Source organism: Dipodomys spectabilis, unplaced genomic scaffold (assembly GCF_019054845.1).
Source record: "Dipodomys spectabilis isolate Male_0828 unplaced genomic scaffold, ASM1905484v1 ptg000004l, whole genome shotgun sequence".
Taxonomy (NCBI): domain Eukaryota; kingdom Metazoa; phylum Chordata; class Mammalia; order Rodentia; family Heteromyidae; genus Dipodomys; species Dipodomys spectabilis.
In genome coordinates, this window is record NW_024870681.1 from 6,978,676 (window position 1) to 6,992,291 (window position 13,616).

Genomic DNA, 13,616 nt, shown 5'->3' on the forward strand with positions numbered 1-13,616 from the left:
TAGTACAAAGGAGAAAAAGTAGCTTTTCATTTTCCATTCCATTGCAAGCTTCATGGCTTATACCCTAATAACAAAGATCAACTAAGCCCAACAAGTTTATTTAACCCAAATTTTATGTGCCACAGGAAACTTCAGAAATGAAAGCCCAAGGAAAACTATATTTTTTTGCTTTAGGGTTTTCTTTTGGTTATTGTTGTTCTTTCTTTCTTTATTTAGAGAGAGACTCATTGAGAGTCCAGATGGGTTTCAAACTCCTACTTCTGCCTCCTAAGTGCTGGGACTATAGGCGTGTATCATCAAATGTAGCTTGTGCTTAGGTTTGATGAAAAACGGATGGTTATATAAATGTTCAGTAAGATAAAAAAGGAGTGTGCAGGGCACCAGTGGCTCATGCCTGTAATCCTCCTTACACAGGAGGCTGAAATCTGAGAATAGTGATTTGAAGCCAGCTTGACAAGAAAGGCTGTGAGACTCTTATCTATAAATAAACCCCCTAAAAGCCAGAAGTGGAGCTGTGGCTCAAGTGACAGAACACTAGCCTTGAGCAAAATATTCAGGAACAGTGCCTAGGCTCTGAGCTCAAGTCCCAGGAACAGCACCAAAAAAAATAACAAGGACGAAGCATGACTTGGGATGGACTTAATAAGGCTTATTTGTTCAGATTCTTTTGAACTTTGCACACAGAGCAGAAAGCTCTATGAAATGAAGGTTTAGGACCTACTTTTTATTTATTTATTTATTTTTGTTTTGGGTCGGTCGTGGGGCCTGAACTCTGGGCCTGGGTGCTGTCCCTCAGCTCTTCAGCTCAAGGCTAGCGCTCTACCACTTGAGCCACAGCGCCACTTCCGGCTTTTTTGTTTTTGCTTATGTGGTGCTGAGGAATCGAACCCAGGGCCTCAGGCATGCAAAGCAAGTACTCTACCACTGAGCCACCTTCCCAGCCCTAGGACCTACTTTTTAACCAGGTAGGTCATAGAATTCTTTTATGGCCATATTTTAGTTCTTCTATGTCGCTTACATCATAAGTATATGTCATCATGTCCAGCTTTATGTTTATTGAGATGGGCTCTCACTAGCTTTTTGCCCTGGCTAGCCTCAAATCATGATCATTTTGATCTCAGCCTCCTGAGTTTCTTAGATTGTAGGTGTGAGCTACCAGCACCTAGCTTAAATTATTGATCTCTACAGGATACTCTTGGAGAAACAGAAAAAGGCCTACTCATTGCTGCTTCAACTTTTTTCCCCTAGGATCCCCAAAGTCTTCAGTCCTCTCTCTGGGGAGAGATTGTCTTGATGTCTAGTTAGTTGACAGTCAAATATATTGTTACATTCAAAAGATCCCCTCAGGGGGGCCAGGTGTGTGTGGGGAGATGGGGAAGGAGAAACAACCGAGGAGGCAACAATGCTAAGAAATGTACTCATTATCTTGTCCATGTAATTGTAACCCCTCTGTACGGTATTTTCACAATAAAAAAGTACAAAAAAAAAATCAATAGAGCCCCTCAAATTCTGATGAGCATTCTTTGCCTAAGGCTATGAGTCAGTTTTTTTTTCCTCCAAAGTGATATCTGTGTCTCTTTGAGACGCATCTTTTGGAGGCTGGAGACCTTTACTATTCCTTTCTGTTTGAGAATTGTAATTCCAATGTACCCAGTCCTCTTGACCTTTTCTTACTGAAGTCTTTAAGACTCCTCTTAGAATGATGTCTTCAGTTTAACCTTAATAATTAATTCACAGCCTCCTTGAATCCTCCTTGGGTCTCTCAGATGGTTTAGCTGAACTTTGGATGCTCAAAACTGGTATATAAGCACAGTGCTGGTGGCTCATGCCTATAATCCTAGCTAGATCTGAGGATTCAAGTTCAAAGCAAGCCCAGAAGTGGAACTGTGGCTCAAGTGATAGAGTGCAAGTCTTGAGTGAAAAAGCTAAGAGAGAATGTGAGACTCTGAATTCAAACCCTAGGATTAACACAGAAAACAAACAAAACTGCAAACAACCCTGGTGCATTTGCTTCTTTTATACTCAGAGTGCAGAGTAGAAGGAACTATTTGAAAAGAAGGCTATAAGCAAAATGCCACCACAACTGTTTTTGTTTTAGATTTTGTCGGTTATGGGGCTTGCACTCAGGGCCTGGGCATTGTCTCTGAGCTTTTTCCACTCAAGGCTAGTGCTCTACCACTTTGAGCCACAGCACTACTTCCAGTTTTCAGGTGGTTAATTGGAGATAAGAGTCTCATAGACTTTCCTGCTTGGGCTGGCTCCCAACTGTGATCCACAGATCTCAGCCACCTGAGTAGCTAGGGTTACAGGCATGAACTACCAGTGCCCAGCATCACAACTGGTTTTGAATTCCTATTTCTGCTTATCATGATCCAGCATTGAGGACAGACAGATCAGACATACTTTATCTGATTTACCTCTCACCATTTAAATGATTTCTGATAAGAAACCTTCAGTTATTCAAGTTGTGTCATGTTTTCTCTTCTGGTTTCAAATTTTTCTCTGTATTCTTTCATTTCCAGAAGGTCCGTTTTGATACACTTAAGCATGGATGCCTTTGAACCTGTCATGAATAGGATAGGTCATGATAGCTTGGCCTTGAATTTGTAAATTCATATATATATATTTTTTTTTTACCACATTTGGGCAGTTTTCTGTCATTTTGTATATGTTTTCATTCTAGCTCATCTCTTCGACTTATCTCACAGGTCCCCAGGCTCTGTTCATTATTCTTTCATCTTTTTTCCCCTTTCTTTCTCAGATGATATAATTTCTACTGGTATGGATTCAACTTCATTGACTTTCCCTTTGTCTTTTCTAGTGAAAAATGTAAAGGCTCACTGTTTCCTGTTGATTCATTTTTGGGATTATATCTTGGATGTTGTAAATTATGCTGGAGATTCTGGCTGGAAATGTGGCTCAAGTGGTACATTGTCTAACCAGCAAGCATGAAGTTCTAAGTTCAAACTCAGAGCAGGGGAGAGGTTTTATCATAATAGTCTGAAAAGTGTTCGTTAATATAAACCAAATCACAAGCTGACTTAGTTCAGTTCTTTAAGCTTTAGCAACAAGCTGTTGCTTTCAGTTTTATGTAAGTTTCTGTGGTCCAGGAGTCAACCAGAAACTTGAGCTAAGTTTATAGAAGACTTTAGGATTCCCCTTTGATGCTGTTTCTTGATTCCCCTTTCCTCGGTTCTGGGCTTTTGTGGTCACTATCGCCTCAGGCTCATTCTGTCTATCTGTTGTGAAATACCACTTAGCAAAATTGCTTTTTTTAATGAGGTTTTTCAAACAGTACAGCCTTTTTTTTTTTTTTTTTTTTGCAATCTTCACCATCATGTATACTCTGCTTCATTTTTCTTTATAAAACTTGATTTCATGTATGTGTGTTTGTATGTGGGCTTAAAAATTTTTTGTGGTGTCAATCCTGGGGCTTGAACTCAGGGCCTGGGTAGTATTCCTGAGCATCTCTTGCTCAAGGTTACTACTGCTCCACCACTTGTGCCAGAATTCCTCTTCTGGCTTTTTGGTAATTAATTGGCAGTAAGACTCTCACAGACTTTCCTGCCCAGGCTGGTTTTGAACTGAGATCCTCCTGAGTAGCTAGGTTTATCCACATGAGGGGTGCCAAGTGATTGCATTATTTCTAATTTACAAAGATGTCTCAGAGATGTTTTACTCAATGTTTTTGTTGTGTAATGTTGTGTCAATCTATCTTCAAAAGGGTGCTGGCTGCCAGGCACTGGTGACTCATGCCTGTAATCCTAGCTGCTCAGGAGGCTGAGATCTGAGGATCATAGTTCAAAGCCAGCCTGAGCAGGAAAGTTTGTGAGACTCTTATTTCCAATTAACTACCCAAAAACCAGAAGTGGTGTTGTAGCTCAAATGGCAGAGCACTAGCCTTCAGCAAAAAAAGAGCTCAGGGACAGTGACCAGGCCTCAAATTCAAACTCCATGATTGACAAAAAAGAAAAGAGTACTACCATTTTCCATTTACCATTTTCTTGTGAGGCTTATTTCCACCTCTGTGTCAAGGAATGGCCTAATAAAGAATCAGCTCCATTTACAGATAAGAACACTGGGCTCTGAGAGTTGAAAGCTATTGCTAACAAAAATCTAGGCTCTGGGAGAGACTTAAAGCACCTCTTTGATTTCATTTATTGCTTCTTTAGAGCCTTCTTGGCCGGCATTGGCAGGGACTTCAATGGTGGCCAGGTTCTAGGTCCTGGGACAAGTAGCCAAAAGTTCTGGCTTCTCCTCCTCAACCAGAAAAGCTGTCTTCCCCATATTTATTCAGCCTGAGTCTTTACAGATTAGACATTTTTCAAGTTGAAGATAAGGCCCTCAGTTCTAGACTTGTAGTGTGGTTCCTGGATGAGTCACTGTTAGCTGAGCTCTGATTTTCTTTTCTGGGAAGGAATGATGCTTCCCCTTGTTCATTCCCCATCCTAAAGGAAGGTCAGATACTGGAATCCTAAGACCTGTCCCTCTGCATTTCCTATCTGGGTAGCACTTCCTCACTTTACCTCTTCACCCTCTCCACATTGTAGGTAGGCACTGGTATAACTGTTTCGTAGATGAGAAAGCAGACTAATTTTTAGAAGGAGCTAGTAGTTACCCAAGGCCTCACAGCAAGTGTTAGACCTGAGATTTGAATTTGGATGTTCCAGTTTGTGTTTAGACGTAATGATTTTAATCCTGGGCATCAACTGTGTTGAGTGTTCACGCTGTGGGCAGTTCTCAGTTGTTGCTTATACAGTGAAGTCACACATGGATGCTCCTGGGGAAGAATATGTGCTCACTTAGTCCAGTGCAAAGGCCTATTACATTTCTAAAGCAGGCAGGCCCTGAGCTTGGTGATCTGATCCAAATCTTCATGGGACTGAGAGGGAACACATGACCAGAAATTGCAATCTGGGTTATCCAGAGTTGCTTTTTCACTTCTCTTTCTGTCCCAACTGGTTCCCCTTGTTTTCCTTTTTTTTTTCTTTTTTCTTTTTTTTTTTTGTTGTCAGTCATGGGGCCTGAACTCTGGGCCTGGGTGCCGTCCCTCAGCTCTTCAGCTGTAGACTAGCGCTCTACCACTTGAGCCTCAGCTCCACTTCTGGCTTTTTCTGCTTATGTGGTGCTGAGGAATCAAACTGAGGGCCTCATGCATGCAAGGCAAGCACTCCACCACTGAGCCACCTTCCCAGCTCCTCCCCTTGTTTTCTATGGGTGGCCTTTGCTCACCCAGAGCCACTGCTTTCTTTAACATGAGAGTGGAAAGAAATCCACTAATGAGGCCCTTGTAGCCCATGCCCTTCCAACTGGCCATTCATGTGCCCCAGAGCTGGAAGGTCATGCAGGGTGTTTGGGAGTAGATTTATGCAAACGAGGCCCACCCTCACTTCAGGATGGACAGGGCTGGAAAATCCCCCTGTGTTTTAGAGGAGTTAAGAAGTGTGTGTGTGTGTGTGTGTGTGTGTGTGTGTGTGTGTGTCTGTGTGTCTGTGTGTCTGTGTGTCTGTGTGTGTCTGTGTCTGTGTTTTAAAGTCTGACATCCATCTGCCTGCTTTGAAAAGACTAGGAATTACTCCCTTTAAAAACAATTTATTGTCAGGCATTAGTAGCTCATGCCTGTAATCCTATCTTCTCAGGAGGCTGAGTTCTGAAGATTGTGGTTCAAAGCCAGCCCAGGCAGGAAAGTCTGTGAAACTCCTATTTTCAATTAATTGGCAAAAAGCCTATAGTAGAGCTGTAGCTCAAGTGGTGGAGTGCTAGCTTTGAGCAAAAATACTAAGGAATAGTGCCCTAGCTCTGTGCTCCAACTCCAGTACCAGCACAAGATAAAATAAATGAAATAAAATTGACGACACCCACAAATAGTCCTTATCCCGAACCTCTAGGAGTTTCTGGCATGCCTCATACTGTGTACTAGGTGGGGATTTCACTTTGTATATGGAGAGTCAGGTGATCAGACTAACCCTACAACTTTAAATTCCTGTGATAAAGAGAGAATAAATAGACAACGGCACTTCAGTTCTAACTTGCCTGAATCAGCCCCATGCTTCCTGTTTACGTCCCTTTTCTGATCTTTAGGGCTTTGAATTCTGGTTTCCTAGTGATCCAAGTGCTAGCTAAGGACTTTGGAAATTCCTACTGCCTTGAGTGTACACTCCGAGGCGGTTCTGGCTCCTGCATCAATCTTGGACCTACTGCTGTCTTGTCCCTGTATCCATTCTGGCCTCTCCCAGTGGAGGTCTAGGTCACAAATAGCTATTGGTTAGTGATTCTGTCACCCTCAGGGTATGAGCTCCTGAAGGTAGGGTTTTGATATTTTTTGGTAATCTTGAGCAGTGGCAACTCTTGTTCCAGAGAAATCCCTGGGACAAGTAGCAGGAGCTTTACTGCTCAGGGAAGAATTAGAACAGGTCACATAGCCCCTGTGGAGAGGTAAGGGTAGCAAGACTGTAAGGGAAGTCTCTAGCCTTCATCTGCCTCTGAGCCACTGTCAGGGTATAGTGGGGACCAAAGGGTCATTGTACATGTTAATGTTCTACTGGTGCCACTGACAGAAAGCAGGATGTGCTAACCCTAGCTAATATAAAGAAATGGAGATTGCACATGTCCATCTATGGATGGTAAATCAACAAAGTGCAGGAGAGACCTGCAGTAGAATATTGTTCAGGCTGAAAAGAATGACATTCTGATACATGCTATCACATAAGTGAGCCTCGAAGACATTACACTATATCAAATGAAATAAGATAGCCACCAAAGGACACTGTACGTACATGAAGAACCTAGGGTAGTCAAATTCATGGTGACAGAAAATAGAATGATGGGGATACAGGTATGACTCAAGTGGTAGAGCACCTACCTAGCATGTACAAGGCCCTGATTTCAAACCTAATACTGAAAGAGAGAGAGATAGAGGGAGGGAAGGAGGAAGGGAGAGAGAGAAAAAGAGAGGCTCCTGGACAGACAGAGGGAGAGTGTCAGGTAGCTCTGGAGTATGGTTGAAGTTGAATTGACTGGGGAAACAGGCTCCCGCATTGCCAGCTTGGCCAGGAGGGGCAGTTATGAGTCATTTTACCAGCATCATTTTACCAGCTCATTTTCAAAATGAACACTATGTTTATTGTTTTCCCAATTATCTGACATTAGTTACCCAAGTTTTGTTTTGAACTCACAGCTGCATTTTGGGGAAGTGTTACATTCTATCAGAGTCAGCTCCCTGCTGCAGAGCTGGAGACAGAAGGATGTAGATGTCTGTCCTTGTAACTCTCCAGCCCCTAAACTTGACAAAATTATTAAGGGAATGTAGAGAAACATTTGGGAAAAAAACCCTGAGATTAAGTTTCTTTCATGCTAGCAGAGAAAAGGCAGAAAGTTAGGGTTCAAACTTGCGCTGGAATTTATTTATAGGCTTGAAATTTGGACCAAGAATTTATCTCTAACATCATCTAATGTCCTTTCCTTGCCACGCACAGCTTAATATGGAAGCTAGAAATTTGTGTCTTCTTTTATTTTGCTGATCTCTGTAGGCATGTTTCCCTTAAAAACTAATAATGCTACAATGAAAGATTTAAGAGATAGTAAAGCAAACAAAGTCCAAACAAGGACAAGAATAGTTGATCAAAATAAATGGACGGATGTTTAAACACCTGAATGAATTCAAAGATGATTCAAATAAACAACAAGAGAACACAAATAAACATCTGAACGAAATAAAGAAGACAATGCAGGATATGAAAGAACTAAAGATCTAAAAATCTTGAAAAAAATCAAACTGAAATCTTGGAAATAAAGAGCTCAATTACCCAAATAAAAAACTCAATCAAGGGGCTGGGAAGGTGGCTCAGTGGTAGAGCACTTGCCTTGCATGCCTGAGGCCCTGGGTTCGATTCCTCAGCACCACATAAGCAAAAAGAAAAAAGCTGGAAGTGGCGCTGTGGCTCAAAGTGGTAGAGCGCTAGCCTTGAGCTGAAGAGCTGAGGGACAGTGCCCAGGCCCAGAGTTCAGGCCCTATAACCAGACCCCCCCCCAAAAAAAAAAAAAACTTAATAAAAAGCCTATCTAATAGAAGAAGTTAAAAACAAGGTATCAGGGTTGAAGATATAGCTGAGGAATTAGATCAGTCAAGGACATTTAAAAGCACTTAGAGCCAGGTGTTGGTGGCTCAAGTCTGTAATCCTAGCTACTCAGGAGACTGAGATCTAAGGATTGCAGTTTGAAGACAGCCTAGGTAAGAAAGTCTATGAGACTCATCTTCAATTAAATACCAGAGTTGGAAATGGAGCTGTGGTTCAAGTGGTAGAGTGCTGGCTTTGAGCAAAAAGCTTAGGGATAGCACCCAGGCCCTGAGTTCAAGATCCAGGACCACACACACACACACACACACACACACACACACACACACACACACACACACACACTCACACACACACACACACACACAATACTTAGACAATACCAACACTTAGATAATACCAAGACTTAAAAATTTCTTAAACTTCATCAAAAAACTAAATCTATGGATTACGGCAATAAATGAGAAAGAGGAAGAAGAAATAACTAATGTCAGAACCTATTCAACAAATAATAACAGAAAGTGTCTCCAACCTCAAAAAGAAAAATAACAGTTATGTGACAGAAGTTTACAGAACTCCTAAAAAGTAAGATAATACAAGAAACACCCCTACACACATTATAATTAAAACACTAACTCATGGAAGAATATTGAAATCTAAAAATGCGAATGTCAAGCTCATTAGGAAAACAGCAGATTCCTCAAGATAAACACTAAAGAAAAGGAGTACATAAAAAGACAGGATTCTGGGCTGGCTACCCACAGCATGCATGAAGCTCTGGATTCAATTCCTCAGTCCACATAGACAGAAAAAGCCAGAGGTGGCGCTGTTGCTCAAGTGATAGAGTGCTAGCTAGCCTTGAGCACACAGAGGGCCATGCACAATGCCCAGGTATTGCCCTCCACCCAAAAAGATAGGATTCAAGCCTTGAAAGGCAATTACCAAACTAGACTACTGTATCCAGTGAAACTATCCTTCAGAAATGATGGAGAAATAAAAACCTTTAATGATAAACAAAAGCTAAAGGAATTCATGACTACTAAACCAGAACTGCAAAAGATTTTTTAAAAAAGGAAAAATAAAACACAAAAATACAGGAAAGAATGAAATCTGCTAGAAGAGAAGATTGGCAAAGCAGGAAGAGGAAAGGAGCCAAGTGTCACAAAAATAAAATACTAGGAAATACGATATACTTTTAATATTAATGTTGGATGTTAATGGTCTTAATGCTCCAATCAAAGGATGTAGAATGGTAACTTGGACCAGAAAACAAGATCCAACCATTTGTTGCCCAGAAGAAACATATCTCACTGTCAAAGACAAACAGGCTTAGGGGAGAAAAAAATGGAAGAAGATCTAAGCAAATGGACCCTGAAAGCAGGCAGGAGTAAGCATACTTACATCTAACAAAATCGACTTTAAGCTGAAAACAGTGTCAGAAGGGACAAAGAAGGCCACTTCATATTAATAAAGGGAATGATCCATGAAGAAAAGATTACAGTTGTTAACATATATGTACCCAGATTCATTAAACAAACACACGGATATTTCTTCTCAGAGTTGAGACAATATCCAAAGTACTTCATTTTGATCATAAGCCTGTTTCTCTGGTTGTGACCCTGCTACTTTATGCACATGTCCCCACAGGTTCATCCTTCCTCCCTCCCCCAGACTTGGGATTGGACTTCAGGAGGCGCTTCGGGGCAGGAGCTAGCTTTTCTTTGTGTTGTTTACTTCAAACCAGGCCAAGTTTTCAGAGGGCAGCAAAGGAATGTTGGGATCCTTGATACACTCTTGGACCCAGTTGCTGTTGGGGTTGGTGCAGACTTCTTGGTTCTTTTTGGTGACCTAGCTGTGAAGATAAAGTTAGAGTCATGGCTGGGGAGCTGGGTAGGGTCTGGATCACATGCCCCTTCAGCTCACCTGGCTTCTCTTTGGCTCGTCTGTCTAATCCCCTCAAAGCTCTCTGGTCTCTAGAGCTGATCTTTTCTCTTCTCAGACCCTTCCTCTCTCAGACTAGACCATTAATTTCATCATGGCATCATTTATTGAGTCACATAGATGTAAGAAGTAAAAGTAAGAATTTATTCCAGGCCCTCCTATCTTCACAGAAATGCTTCAGGGAAGTGCTTACATGATTGCGGGCAGGTGACAGTTGAGGGTCTTTCTGTAACCCGCCACCAGTTTCTTTGGCAGTACTTTCTCTCAATACTTAATGCAGCAGTTGGGTGGAGTGTTCACCCCCTCAGGCATTCCTGAAAAAAATCACATTGCAAGTCAAGCCAGGGAGGCAGAGAGGGAGACATGGATGCTCACCTCCACCTCACATCAGTTGCATTCTGCTCCTTTGATATCAAGATCTCCTATTAGCAGGGACTGGTATAAGCTTGGTGGATAATGGGGAAAGTAAGAAAAATAAAAGATGAGCCCCTTTGGGGATATACACATGGCACCTTTAACTTCCTAACTGAATGTAAACCAGTACAAAAGATTAGGGGGAGCTGGCTCTTTTGGTTACTAGTGACATGGTTGGGCAAATATGTTTGGAACTCCTGTTATATGCCAAGCTCTGTGGAGGTAAAAACATGAGGAAGAGACAGACACTATTCTTGAATAGATTACAGACCAGTCAAGGTGAAAAGAACATGAAAGGTTAAGCACTATAATACAGTGTGGTCCAGCAAAGGTATTTTGGGAACAGTCAGCCTTGGTGCTTGAGAAGAAGTTCCAGAGCAGGTGATGGGTGTTGAGTTTCTCAAAGGTTCAGTAGGATTTGGAACATGTGGAAGCAATATAGGAAGGCCTGAAGGTAGGGAAGCTCAGTGTGTCTGGTGAGCACTAAGCAGCTTGGGATGGCTGGAATGCAAAGTAGGAAGGAAGGAGAGGGAAGAGATGGAGAAGTGGAAGGAGAGAGGAGGCCAGGGCACACACTGACCAAGCTGGGGTGAAGCCTGGAAACCATCCTAGAGGGTGAGAATATATGAGACAGGCTCAGGTTGGGGAGGAGGATGAAAAGGCAGAGCCATGAGTGAGGAGTTAAATAGAAAAATGTACAGTTTAGGCTTTGAGTCAGAATTTTGGGTAACTGGTTTGAACCATGGGACTTTATCTCTCTAAGCTTGTTTCCACATGCACCTAAGACCATGGTGAGAATAGTTGAGAAGATGCCCAATTCAGAGCCTGGCACACAGATCGGCTTAGTTGGTACTTGCTGTAATTGTGAACAAATGGGGCTGACCACTTTTCTTGCCTTAGAAGTGGCTCTTCTCCTTCTCTGTGCTGCTTGAAGGATGTAGGATTTGGTTGTGGTCCCTGATTATTCACTTGTTGGAGCTACTAAACCAGAGGTCAGGCCAGAGTCCTCCTCCAACCCCCAAACCTGTGGAGGACAAGGCCTGACCCATGTCTGCCTATGGATGGTGACAAAGATTGATACACCTTGAGAGTCCCATCTAGTTGATTCATGCTTTGGACAGGTCATTTTATCTTTCCCTCTCCCTCCCTCCCTCCTTCCCTCCCTCCCTCCCTTCCTTCCTTCCTTCCTTCCTTCCTTCCTTCCTTCCTTCCTTCCTTCCTTCCTTCCTTCTATCTTTTATGTATGTACTAGGACTTGAACAGGAACAGAGCCCAGGTACTGAGTTCAAGTCCTAGTACTTACATGAAAGAGACAAAAAGACAGACAGGAAGGAAGGATGGAAGGAAGGAAGGAAGGAAGGAAGGAAGGAAGGAAGGAACCTGGGCTCTGTTTCTTAGCTTTTTCACTCAAGGCTTGCACTCTACCAATTGAATCACAGCTCTACTTCCAGCTTTTTGGTGGTTAATTAAAAATAGGAGTTACATGGACTTTCCTTCCTTGGCTGTCTTTGAACCAATGATTCTCAGCTCTTGATCTTCTAAGTAGCTAGAATTATAGGCATAAGCCAATGGCATGTGGCTTATTTTATCTTTCTTAAAACTTGAACCATCTGCACTGTGATACTTGACCTTTCCAAGGTACATGATTGCCTCTTCCACGTTCCAGACACACAGTGTCTTTGTAAGTGGCTGCATGCAGTCCCTCTATAAGTGATGTTCATGTCCCTGCTTCTCAGCAAAGTTTCCAAGGCCCAGGATCATGTTGACAACACGTGGACAGGTTGCACTTGACCCTTGCTCTCCTGTGTGTTTGTACAAGGGGAGGCAGGCCAGACTACATGCTTAGGGTAGATAAAGAGAGAAGTAAAACGTTGGAGCAGCCTAAGGCAGAGTACGCTGAAGAGCTGAATGTCTACCTCTGCCATCGGGTCCCCATCAATTATGGTAGAGACAGGCCAAACAACATATTTGGCTGTCCCATTGTTTTTCATTTTGGAAGACTGTGTTGGTTCAGGTAGATGACACCTGATAGCCCCAGCAATCCATGCCAGCCATTGCCAATGTAGGACTCTGTAGGTAGACTCCCCATTCGTGAGCTTGGCCCCAGGGATCCCTTCAGCTTGCTTCACCCTCCTCTAATTGTTACCTACAGTTCCTGTTGCATTTTCAGCTCCCTCCTTAACACCTTCTCTAAAGCAATCACTCCTGCTTTCCCCTCTTGGGACTCGTGAGGAATTCTGCCCCAGCTTCCTTGAACTGCTTGCTTACCCCCAGAAGAATCCAGACCAAATCTATTTGCAAAGGGGAGAAATTGAAGAAAACAGCTGAGTAGGAAGGCAGGAAGAAGTCCTGGGAGGCTAGTGTAGAAACTTGGTCACCTCTCTGCCAGCTGCTTGGCCCTTTTCTCAGCCCTGCCTTATAGGAACCAGGAGACTCACTTAGCTGGTCATAAACAGCAGAAGGTGAGTGCAGCTTCCAGGAGAGTTGAGCCAGGGCATCTGCCTTGCTGCTGGATATTGTTGCACAGACTACTCAGCATTCTGAACTCTGACCCCAGAGCCAGTGGAGGAGGGGAAACTACAGGCCTATGTGTTGGCATAGAGGAGGGAGAGGCTGGTGCAGGGTTGAGTTCAGCAGGAATTGGAATTCATGTGGGTTGATAAGTGGTGGACTGTGTGACAGTCTGATGCTATCAGACACTTTGCGCACCCTTTCTTAGAGGTTATAATTTGTGCAGGGTCCTATGGGTTGGAAGTGGATGGATAGGCAGTACTGAGAACCAAAGTCATTGCCTCTCAGATTTCTCCCACCATCTCCATGATGGACAGGAGACAGGATTAAAGGTCCCTGGTTTGCCCCATGGTGATTGGTCTTTGGAGGGTAAGCATAAAGCAGCATTAGAGAGAATGCAGCCTGAGGAAAAGGCAGTGGTATCTGAGAGGTTGTCCCATATTCCCAGTCCAAGGACACATGGTTGAGTTCACACATGAGCTTTCTTGCCACGAATTATGCTACTAAAAATACTTTGATAAAACTGCCTGATCAGCTGGGCACCAGTGGCTCAAACCTATAATTCTAGCTCTACTCAGGAGGCTGAGATATGAGCATCATGGTTCAAAGCCAGCTCAGGCAGGAAAATCCATGAGACTCTTATCTCCAACTAATAATAGAAAAAGTTAGAAGTAG